At 41.9% G+C, this 13,034-nt stretch overlaps 1 pseudogene; it reads right to left on the reverse strand.

Annotated features, from left to right (window-relative positions):
- Positions 1–9,362: 9,362 nt before the first annotated feature.
- LOC135574774 (uncharacterized) lies at positions 9,363–11,136 on the reverse strand (annotated as a pseudogene).
- Between the last annotated feature and the right edge of the window lie 1,898 nt (positions 11,137–13,034).

Below are 13,034 nucleotides of genomic sequence, written 5' to 3' on the forward strand. Positions count from 1 at the left end.
TAACATTGACGAACACACTGATACGGGGACTGAGTTTATCAGGAAGTGCATAGGAGATGTTGTACCCACTGTGACTATTAAAACCTACCCAAACCAGAAACCATGAATAGATGCCATCATTCGCACAAAACTGAAAACGTAAACCACCGCATTTAACCATGGCAAGGTGACTGGGAATATGGCCGAATACAAACAGTGTAGTTATTCCCTCCGTAAGGCATTCAATCAGGCAAAACGTCAGTATAGAGATAAAGTGGAGTCGTAATTCAACAGCTCAGACAGTATGTAGCAGGGTCTACAGACAATCACGGACTACGTGGCTGAAAAGACCGAAGTCTTGTTTCCGGACAATCTAAACACCTTCTTTGGCCCGCTTTGAGAACATTACAGTGCCACCGACGTGGCCCGCAACCAAGGAATGTGGGCTCTCCTTCTCCGTGGCCAACGTTAGTAAGACATTTAAGTGTGTTAACCTCACTGGTGTAGGGGGCAGTATTTTCACGTCCGGGTGAAAAGCGTGCCCAGAGTAAACTGCCTGCTACTCAGGCCCGGAGGCTAGGATATGCATATTATTTGGATATTTGGATAGAACACACTCTGAAGTTTCTAAAACTGTTTGAATGATGTCTGTGAGTATAACATAACTCATATGGCAGGCAAAAACCTGAGAACAAATCCAACCAGGAAGTGGCAAATCTGAGGTTTGTAGTTTTTCAACTCATTGAAGATACAGGGTGATATTTGTTATGTTTCACTTCCCAAAGCTTCCACTAGATGTCAACAGTATTTAGAACCTGCTTTGAGGATTCTACTCTAAAGGAGGGGCTCGTAAGAGCTCTTTGAGTGAGTGAGTGGTCTGGCAGAGTGCCACAGCCTAGATCTGGCACGCTCACGTGAAAGGTAGCTACGTTCCACTTAATTTGTACAGACAAAAGAATTCTCCGGTTGGAACATTAATGAAGTTTTATGTTAAAAACATTGTAAAGACAGATTCCATACTTAGTTTGGCATGTTTCTACGGGCTGAAACTGAACTTTTTGAACTTTTCGTCCGACGTCCAACTTCAGAACACCGTTTTAAAACGCAACGTCATTTTTTTAAATTAAAAAAGTCGACGATAAACTTTCACAAAACACTTCGAAATACTTTTGTAATCCAACTTAGGTATTAGTAAACGTTAATAATCAAATTGATCACGGGGTGATGTGTATTCAATAGCTCCACGTCTTGAAATCATGTTCAGAAATTTCTACTCCAAAACATCCTGTCGGAGACCGGAAGGAATGGGCTCTCTCTCGCTCGTTTGACCAAGAAACAAAGGCCAGGCAATTGACAAGACTGGCGACATCGTGTGGAAGCTGTAGGACTTGCAATCTCAGCCCCATCTAATTTGCTTTCCAATAGGCAATACATGCAGGTGGCGCATTGATATATTTTCCAGTTTTCAGTGATCAGTTTTTCTTGCGGTTTTCGATGAAACACACGTTATGTTATAGTCACAGCCATGATTTAACCAGTTTTAGGAGTGTTTTCTATCCACACATACTAATCATATGCATATACTATATTCCTGGCATGAGTAGCAGGATGCTGAAATGTTGCGCGATTTTTAACAGAATTTTCGAAAAAGTAGGGGGTAGGCTTAACAGGTTTTAGCCTCCCTAGGGTATGTGGGACGCTAGCGTCTCATCTGTCCAACATCCAGTGAGGTTGCAGAGTGCCAAATTCAATTACAGAAGTGCTCATTATAAAAATTCAGAAGACAAAACATATTTTACATAGGTTTAAAGATTAACCTCTTGTAAACCAACCACAGTGTCATATTTATAAAATGCTTTTTCGGCGAAATCATACCTAGCCCAGAACATACCTAGCCCAGAACATAGCCCAGTTGACCAATTATTACAAACAGTAACCAGCCAAGCAGAAGCGTTACAAAACTCTGTAATGAATCCCTTACCTTTGATGATCTTCATATGGTGGCAATCAAAAGACATTCATTTACTCAATAAATGTTCCTTTTGTTCGATGAAGTCTCTTTATATCCAAAAACATCCGTTTTTAACGTGTTTTCTTTAGTAATCCAAAGGCTCAAACACAGTCAAAACAATCAGACAAAAAATCTAAATTGTATCCGTAAAGTTCATTGAAACATGTCAAACGATGTTTATATTCAATCCTCAGGTTGTTTTTTAGCTTAAATGATCTATAATATTTCAACCGGACAATAACGTTGTCAATATAAACGGTAAAAAAGAAATGCACATGCGCCTGAAAAAAACTCTGCGTCACGTTAGGGTCCACTCGTTCAGACTGGTCTTACTCCCTCATTTATAAGAATACAAGCCTGAAACGATTTCTAAAGACTGTTGACATCTAGTGGAAGGCATAGGAACTGCAAATTGAGTCCTAATTCAATGGATACTGTAATGGCATTGAATAGAAAACAACAAAACCAAAAAAAAACTTTTTTTTTCTTTCTCAGGTTTTCGCCTGCTAAATCAGTTCTGTTATACTCACAGACACTATTTTAACAGTTTTGGAAACTTTAGAGTGTTTTCTATCCGAATCTACCAGTTATATGCATATCATATATTCTCGTCACGAATAGCAAGCCTTTGAATTTGGGCATGCCTTTCATCCAAAATTCCGAATGCTGCCCGCTTCCCTAGAGAGGTTAAACATTCAAGTGCTGAGGAGGGAAGATTCCTGGGTGTAGTACTGTTACTACAGTGTACCCATTGTCTGGAGTAAATCTGGACTGTTGACTATAGCTCAAGTCTTGGCTGATCACTTGCCCTAAAAGAGACATTACATTTCAAGGAATGTAATGTCAAGAAATAGCATTGTTAAAAGTAAAACTAGCACAACAGTCCAATTAATTGCAGGATAAATGGAGTGTGAATAGTAAGTGTTTATGTTGACACCGAGTTGCCTGAGTGTAGCACTTTGAACTCAATCCAATCCTCTTTTTTTGGTCATCATACCGCAGCCATGTTTGATGTATGATGCTGATGGTGCTCCTGACTACATTTGGGCTTCAAATAAAAATGTTTACAAAGACCTAGAAGGGTGAATGGCGGTTTGGGTCGTGGTCTCAAGGGTGGGTGGGGCCATTTGTCATCCTGACAGGCCGGTGACATCAAGTGTGACATTCCTGGGTGTGCGGGGCCACCAGCGCTGGAGCATGCCATACAAACACACCCCCCGAGCCCGGGGCACAGCCCCTGCCACACATCTGGAGGGGAACCTGATCCTTTTCCACAGCCTGGGGGGCCGGGGAGGGGGCTGAGAGGTGGTGTGGGGAAGGGGACGGTCCTTTCACTTTTGAGCTGATCCCTCCATGCAACCCTGTTGGCACTTACATGTGAGGTCAAGATCGTAAAACATCAGAATGTACATTAGGCGAGTTGCAGGGGGTCCGTGGACCTGCGTCGGGGGGGAGGGTAAGTCCAGACCTATTTGCATCACTCCATGTGTGTTTGTGTGTGGGGGGGTGTTTGTGTTTGTGTGATTGTGTGTGTGTGAGGCCCAGCTGAATGACAGTGTCATTGAGGGTGGTGCAGGTTTTCTAAACATCATATATCGTATTGTTGGGAGGAGGGAGGAGAAATTGGGAGGTAGGGGGTGGGTTACAGGTTTGGGGGGAAGCTGAGACCAACATCCCCATCTCAGCCAACCCCAAATGACCATATCTTCCTCATTCATCCTTGATTTCGTCCATGCTGTGGGCTTATTTGTCTTTTTTTTGTAAGATATTTTATTTTAATTTTTTTACAGTACAACGCATACATTACACATACAAAAGACTACATACAGATGCACACAAACATCAACGATATCACACCTGCCCAGACCCACCTGTTCTCACCTCCAGTGCCTGCACTACTCTCCGCCACAATGTCCTCAAATTGCACCATTTTGTTCCTCTCAATCGCCCATGCTCTTTCAATATTTAGATAATTAAGAGCGTGATTTTTCCATTGTCTTAACGATGGAGGATTGATTGATTTCCAGTTATTTTGTATCCGTTTTTTCAAGATAATTTATTAGAAGAGTACCGTTCAATAGGTATCTCACTGCACCCACATATTATGTCTTGAAATATGCAGACACTGATTAAAAGTACATTACTAACAACCAACTTTCTAACTTTGCCCATAACTTTTGTACTTTATAGCATTCCCAGAAAGCATGGAATATTGAGTCATTGTTACTTTTACACTTAAGACATTACTCTGTTGTACTGTAGAATTAGTGAATTTTGTCTCTTGTATACATTCTATACATTAGATTATACTGTATTAAGTGTACGTTTACGTTTACGTTAACTGTAATTTTGTTAGTTATATTCCAACATTCCCTCCATTTTTTGCCAGTTATTTGGCTTTTCTCCGCAATGAAAATTCCACGTGCCACATCAAGACAGGCATTTTACTATTCTGGCTCTGCTCATCCTGGTCCTAAGGGGTGAGCTGCAGACAGAGCAGCATGCACAAGCCTACAGAGAAGAAGTGACAAATATTTCTCCCCTCACCTTTCTCTCAGGAGATTTAATGACTCGCTTGACTTTTTAATCCAGGACTTTTCATCTTCTTGAGACAATGGCGACACACCACAGGACTCTTGTTTTTCTTTCTTCACAATCCAGAACGATATTACTTTAACTAATCTGCTCATGTTCATTGAACAAATTCACATTTTCAATGGGGTCGTTTTCATGAGGCGTTGTAATAAAGCATTCCATGCAATTCACCATTATAATAAAGCATTCTATGCATCATTGCATTTGCAAACTTACAGTGCATTCGGAAAGTATTCAAACCAATCACTTTTTCCACATTTTGTTACATTACAGCCTTATTCTAAAATGGATTAAATAAAACATGTTCCTCATCAATCGAGACACAATACCCCATAATGAAGAAGTGAAAACAGGTTAAAAGATATTTTTGCAAATGTACACATAAGGTGTCTCAGTTGACAGTGCATGTCAGAGCACAAACCAAGCCATTAAGTCGAAGGAACTGTATGTAAGAGCTCCGATACAGGATTGTGTTGAGGCACAGATCTGGGGAAGGGTACCAAAAAATGTCAGCAGCTTTGAGGGTCCCTAAGCACACAGTGGCCTCAACAATTTTTAAATTGAAGAAGTTTTGAATCAAATCAAATCACATTTATTTATATAGCCCTTCGTACATCAGCTGATATCTCAAAGTGCTGTACAGAAACCCGGCCTAAAACTCCAAACAGCAAGCAATGCAGGTGTAGAAGCACGGTGGCTAGGAAAAACTCCCTAGAAAGGCCAAAACCTAGGAAGAAACCTAGAGAGGAACCAGGCTATGTGGGGTGGCCAGTCCTCTTCTGGCTGTGCCGGGTGGAGATTATAACAGAACATGGCCAAGATGTTCAAATGTTCATAAATGACCAGCATGGTCGAATAATAATAAGGCAGAACAGTTGAAACTGGAGCAGCAGCACAGTTAGGTGGAAGTTGAAACTGGAACAGCAGCATGGCCAGGTGGACTGGAGACAGCAAGGAGTCATCATGTCAGGTAGTCCTGGGGCATGGTCCTAGGGCTCAGGTCAGTTGAAACTGGAACAGCAGCATGGCCAGGTGGACTGGGGACAAAGTCATCATGTCAGGTGGTCCTGGGGCATGGAGGGAAGGAAAGAGAATTAGAGAACGCACACTTAGATTCACACAGGACACCGAATAGGACAGGAGAAGTACTCCAGATATAACAAACTGACCCCAGCCCCGACACATAAAACTACTGCAGCATAAATACTGGAGGCTGAGACAGGAGGGGTCAGGAGACACTGTGGCCCCATCCGAGGACACCCCGGACAGGGCCAAACAGGAAGGATATAACCCCACCCACTTTGCCAAAGCACAGCCCCCACACCACTAGAGGGATATCTTCAACCACCAACTTACCATCCTGAGACAAGGCTGAGTATAGCCCACAAAGATCTCCGCCACGGCACAACCCAATGGGGGGGCGCCAACCCAGACAGGATGGCCACAACAGTGAATCAACCCACTCAGGTGACGCACCCCTCCAGGGACGGCATGAGAGAGCCCCAGTAAGCCAGTGACTCAGCCCCTGTAATAGGGTTAGAGGCAGAGAATCCCAGTGGAAAGAGGGGAACCGGCCAGGCAGAGACAGCAAGGGCGGTTCGTTGCTCCAGAGCCTTTCCGTTCACCTTCCCACTCCTGGGCCAGACTACACTCAATCATATGACCCACTGAAGAGATGAGTCTTCAGTAAAGACTTAAAGGTTGAGACCGAGTTTGCGTCTCTGACATGGGTAGGCAGACCGTTCCATAAAAATGGAGCTGTATAGGAGAAAGCCCTGCCTCCAGCTGTTTGCTTAGAAATTCTAGGGACAATTAGGAGGCCTGCGTCTTGTGACCGTAGCGTACGTGTAGGTATGTACGGCAGGACCAAATCAGAGAGATAGGTAGGAGCAAGCCCATGTAATGCTTTGTAGGTTAGCAGTAAAACCTTGAAATCAGCCCTTGCTTTGAAAGGAAGCCAGTGTAGAGAGGCTAGCACTGGAGTAATATGATCACATTTTTGGTTCTAGTCAGGATTCTAGCAGCCGTATTTAGCACTAACTGAAGTTTATTTAGTGCTTTATCCGGGTAGCCGGAAAATAGAGCATTGCAGTAGTCTAACCTAGAAGTGACAAAAGCATGGATTAATTTTTCTGCATCATTTTTGGACAGAAAGTTTCTGATTTTTGCAATGTTACGTAGATGGAAAAAAGCTGTCCTCGAAATGGTCTTGATATGTTCTTCAAAAGAGAGATCAGGGTCCAGAGTAACGCCGAGGTCCTTCACAGTTTTATTTGAGACGACTGTGCAACCATTAAGATTAATTGTCAGATTCAACAGAAGATCTCTTTGTTTCTTGGGACCTAGAACAAGCATCTCTGTTTTGTCCGAGTTTAATAGTAGAAAGTTTGCAGCCATCCACTTCCTTATGTCTGAAACACATGCTTCTAGCGAGGGCAATTTTGGGGCTTCACCATGTTTCATTGAAATGTACAGCTGTGCGTCATCCGCATAGCTGTGAAAGTTTACATTATGTTTTCGAATAACATCCCCAAGAGGTAAAATATATAGTGAAAACAATAGTGGTCCTAAAACGGAACCTTGAGGAACACCAAAATTTACAGTTGATTTGTCAGAGGACAAACCATTCACAGAGACAAACTGATATCTTTCCGACATATAAGATCTAAACCAGGCCAGAACATGTCCGTGTAGACCAATTTGGGTTTCCAATCTCTCCAAAAGAATGTGGTGATCGATGGTATCAAAAGCAGCACTAAGGTCTAGGAGCACGAGGACAGATGCAGAGCCTCGGTCCGATGCCATTAAAATGTCATTTATCACCTTCACAAGTGCCGTCTCAGTGCTATGATGGGGTCTAAAACCAGACTTTTCGTATACATTGTTTGTCTTCAGGAAGGCAGTGAGTTGCTGCGCAACAGCCCTCTCTAAAATTTTTGAGAGGAATGGAAGATTCGATATAGGCCGATAGTTTTTTATATTTTCTGGGTCAAGGTTTGGCTTTTTCAAGAGAGGCTTTATTACTGCCACTTTTAGTGAGTTTGGTACACATCCAGTGGATAGAGAGCCGTTTATTATGTTCAACATAGGAGGGCCAAGCACAGGAAGCAGCTCTTTCAGTAGTTTAGTTGGAATAGGGTCCAGTATGCAGCTTGAAGGTTTAGAGGCCATGATTATTTTCATCATTGTGTCAAGAGATATAGTACTAAAACACTTGAGCGTCTGTCTTGATCCTAGGTCCTGGCAGAGTTGTGCAGACTCAGGACAACTTAGGTTTGGAGGAATACGCAGGTTTAAAGAGGAGTCCGTAATTTGCTTTCTAATAATCATAATCTTTTCCTCAAAGAAGTTCATGAATTTATCACTGCTAAAGTGAAAGTCATCCTCTCTTGGGGAATGCTGCTTTTTAGTTAGCTTTGCGACAGTATCAAAAAGGAATTTCGGATTGTTCTTATTTTCCTCAATTAAGTTAGAAAAATAGAATGATCGAGCAGCAGTAAGGGCTCTTCGGTACTGCACGGTACCGTCCTTCCAAGCTAGTCGGAAGACTTCCAGTTTGGTGTGGCGCCATTTCCGTTCCAATTTTCTGGAAGCTTGCTTCAGAGCTCGGGTATTTTCTGTGTACCAGGGAGCTAGTTTCTTATGAGAATTTTTTTTAGTTTTTAAGGGTGCAACTGCATCTAGGGTATTGCGCAAGGTTAAATTGAGATCCTCAGTTAGGTGGTTAACCTGTTGCTTCTACCCTCTACTTTTTTGAACATTCTGTTAAAAATCGCGCAACATTTCAGCGCCCTGCTACTCATGCCAGGAATATAGTATATGCATTTGCTTAGTCTGTGTGGATAGAAAACACTCAGACGTTTAAAAAACTGATTAAATCACTGCTGTGGCTTTACCAGAACGGCATTTACATCGAAAAGCACAGGAAAAACTGATCACTGAAAATGGGAAAATATATCCATGCGCTACTTGAACCCATTGATAAAGGTGAAAAACAATTAATTGACTGAGGTTGCAGAACCTACAGCTTCCACACGGTGTCTAGAGTCTTGTCATTTCCCTTCAAGTTTTTTCTTGGTCAAACACATACAGGACACCGTATCTAATCCGGTCTAGGACCGGATATTTTCGTTGAGTTTCTAGCCGGACATTTTTCCAGACGGACAGCTAATGATCTTTACATCGCCTCCTGATGAATTTTATCGCTTATTAACGTTTACTAATACCTAAAGTTGCATTACAAACGTATTTCGAAGTGTTTTGTGAAAGTTTATCGTCGACTTTTTGAATTTAAAAAAATGACGTTACGTTTTGAAACAATGTTTTTTTCGTTTATCACACAGTCTACATATAACGATATCTAGGCTTTATATGGACCGATTTAATCGAAATAAAGACCCAAATAGTGTTTATGGGACATCTAGGAGTGCCAACAAAGAAGATGGTGAAAGGTAATGAATGTTTTCTATTTTATTGTGCGGTTTGTGTAACGCCGAAATGCTAATTATTTTGTTTACGTCCCCTGCAGTCTTTTGGGGTGTTACATGCTATCAGATAATAGCTTATCATGCTTTCGCCGAAAAGCATTTTAAAAATCTGACTCGTTGCCTGGATTCACAACGAGTGTAGCTTTAATTCAATACCCTGCATGTGTATTTTAATGAACGTTTGAGTTTTAACTAATACTATTAGCATTTAGCGTAGCGCATTTGCATTTCCAGAGCTCTAGTTGGGACGCAAGCGTCCCGAGTAGAAGCAAGAGGTTAACTGATTTTTGTCCTCTGGCGTCCTTGGGTAGGCAGAGGGAGTCTGGAAGGGCATCAAGGAATCTTTGTGTTGTCTGTGAATTTATAGCACGACTTTTGATGTTCCTTGGTTGGGGTCTGAGCAGATTATTTGTTGCAATTGCAAACGTAATAAAATGGTGGTCCGATAGTCCAGGATTATGAGGAAAAACATTAAGATCCACAACATTTATTCCATGGGACAAAACTAGGTCCAGCGTATGACTGTGACAGTGAGTGGGTCCAGAGACATGTTGGACAAAACCCACTGAGTCGATGATGGCTCCAAAAGCCTTTTGGAGTGGGTCTGTGGACTTTTCCATGTGAATATTAAAGTCACCAAAGATTAGAATATTATCTGCTATGACTACAAGGTCCGATAGGAATTCAGGGAACTCAGTGAGAAACGCTGTATATGGCCCAGGAGGCCTGTAAACAGTAGCTATAAAAAGTGATTGAGTAGATTTCATGACTAGAAGCTCAAAAGACGAAAACGTCTTTTTTTTTTGTAAATTGAAGTTTGCTATCGTAAATGTTAGCAACACCTCCGCCTTTGCGGGATGCACGGGGGATATGGTCACTAGTGTAGCCAGGAGGTGAGGCCTCATTTAAAACAGTAAATTCATCAGGCTTAAGCCATGTTTCAGTCAGGCCAATCACATCAAGATTATGATCAGTGATTAGTTCATTGACTATAATTGCCTTTGAAGTAAGGGATCTAACATTAAGTAGCCCTATTTTGAGATGTGAGGTATTATGATCTCTTTCAGTAATGATAGGAATGGAGGTGGTCTTTATCCTAGTGAGATTGCTAAGGCGAACACCGCCATGTTTATTTTGCCCAACCTAGGTCGAGGCACAGACACGGTCTCAATGGTGATAGCTGAGCTGACTACACTGACTGTGCTAGTGGCAGACTCCACTATGCTGGCAGGCTGGCTAACAGCCTGCTGCCTGGCCTGCACCCTATTTCATTGTGGAGCTAGAGGAGTTAGAGCCCTGTCTATGTTGGTAGATAAGATGAGAGCACCCCTCCAACTAGGATGGAGTCCGTCACTCCTCAGCAGGTCAGGCTTGGTCCTGTTTGTGGGTGAGTCCCAGAAAGAGGGCCAATTATCTACAAATTCTATATTTTGGGAGGGGCAGAAAACAGTTTTCAACCAGCGATTGAGTTGTGAGACTCTGCTGTAGAGCTAATCACTCCCCCTAACTGGGAGGGGGCCATCACTCTCCCTAGAGCTGAACCATCACTCTCCCTAGAGCTGGCCACCCGGCCAAACTGAGCAATTGGGGGAGAAGGGCCTTGGTCAGTGAGGTGACCAAGAACCCAATGGTCACTCTGACAGAGCTCCAGAGTTATTCTGTGGAGATGTGAGAACCTTCCAGAAGTACAGCCATCTCTGCAGCACTCCACCAATCAGGCCTTTATGGTAGAGTGGCCAGATGATAGCCGCTCAGAAAAAGGCACATGAGAGCCCGCTTGGAGTTTGCCAAAAGAAACCTAAAGGACTCTCAGACCATGAAAAACAAGATTTTCTGGTCTGATGAAACCAAGATTGAAATATTTCATACATTTTAGAATAAGGCTGTAACGTAACAGAATGTGGAAAAAGTCAAGGGGTCTGAATACTTTCCGAATTCACTGAATGTAATGTCATGACGTTGCCCTCTTTGGGTTCTGCGAGCACCATCCCCCGCGCTCTGCTCCTTCAACCAGGCTGCTGTGGTCAGTGAGGTCATAAATTCCTCGGGAAGACCCTGCCTCATGGCCACACAGTATATAGATAGGGTGAAGTTTCATAGAGAACAAAGGAATTTCTTCCACCTGAGGTCGTTTACGTTCCGGAGAAGGTATAAAAGATCGGTGAAGAATCCAGCTACGAGCTGGTCCGTTTGTTACAACTTGGGGAATCTCAAGGGAGATGGTGCGGCCACATTACCATAATGCTGTTTATATAATAGCCTCAGATATGAGGTTTATATATAATTGTTGTATAAGGTGAATGAGTGAGGATGATACTGTTTGTAAAATTGTCATGTGATTTTGTACTGTGTAATGAAGGAAACTCCAATTCCCTTTTGAGTTGAACTAAATCAGAGGACCGCCCATGAGCCCAGTTAGGGTCAGGCATCCTGGGACAGCCCCTTTTCTGCAATTCCGAATAAACTCAACTTTGAGAAATTCTCAGTAGACCATGTTTCTCGGGAGGACAAAGGTTGCAGACCATTGCTGAATTGTTTAACCATACCACGTGGTTAAACTCTTAGACTATCGATACCGAAAAAATAAGATCAAGTCTTTGATATTAATTACTAGTCTGCAGCTAGGAATTCGGTATCATTGAATGCGAAGAACGACAACTGCCGAAACATCCATTCTACAACAACATGAATGAATGTCGCTCTGAACTACACACGGAGCGTAAATATATATATTGATTGCAATTGTTCCCGAATGAGTGAGCGTTCATATGCAAATGATTAGTATTTCAATTGTTATAATTATCAACTCTGTTGTGACTTCTCAGCTGACTTCCTCTTTTGTCCACCAAGCCGCAATGCCAGTTTAGCCCACTAGGGCACATTCCCTTATCATTTCTTGTAAACATATTTACTTTGTTTGTTTGTGTGCATTTCTGTGAATTACTTATATGGATGACTCATAGTGAAGACTGAGTTCGTGCAGATAACCAACAATTTACGACGTTTGGAATGAGACTAATGTGAGGTAAAGTGAATAATTCATTAATCAGAAGACTATGGATCAGATATGAAAATTATAACTTTGTAATCTGAATATTTTCTTTGGTGCCCCGACTTCCTAGTTAATTACAGTTACATGATTAATCAGTTTGATCGTGTAATACTAATTACAGAGAATCTTTGATAAAAACTAAGTCTTCAATTTAATGATTGTAAAGACACGACAGTAAGAACCTACTATTCATAATGTGATGACTAAATTGGATAGTCTTAATTTATGCAAAAAATATAACTCAATTACTGTTTGCAAAAAATACCTCAATGCCGTCGTAGTGGAATAGGACTAGGCTAGGCTATATCAGATACGTTTATTTTCCTTTCTTTGCACGGGAAAATTTTGGCTTTATAAACACATTTCAATAAATTCTACTACACTTTATTTGGCTGGAGACATTATCAGTGTTTTTAATACGACTCTCTAGCCTAGTGTTTGTTAACTTCTTCGATATAGGGGGCGCTCTTTTAATTTTTGGATAAAAAAACGTTCCCGTTTTAAACAAGATATTTTGTCACGAAAAGATGCTCGACTATGCATATAATTGACAGCTTTGGAAAGAAAACACTCTGACGTTTCCAAAACTGCAAAGATATTGTCCTGTGAGTGCCACAGAACTGATGCTACAGGCGAAACCAAGATGAAATTTCAAACAGGAAATGCCCCAGATTTTGAAGGCGCTGTGTTCCAATGTCTTCTTATATGGCTGTGAATGCGCCAGGAATGAGCCTACACTTTCTATTGTTTCCGCAAGGTGTCTGCAGCATTGTGACGTATTTGTAGGCATATCATTGGAAGATTGACTATAAGAGACTACATTTACCAGGTGCCTGCTTGGTGTCCTCCATCGAAATTATTGCGTAATCTCCAGCTGCGTGTATTTTTCCATTTGCTTCAGAGGAGAAAC

This window comes from Oncorhynchus nerka, linkage group LG13 (genome assembly GCF_034236695.1).
Source record: "Oncorhynchus nerka isolate Pitt River linkage group LG13, Oner_Uvic_2.0, whole genome shotgun sequence".
NCBI classification, from domain to species: Eukaryota; Metazoa; Chordata; class Actinopteri; order Salmoniformes; family Salmonidae; genus Oncorhynchus; species Oncorhynchus nerka.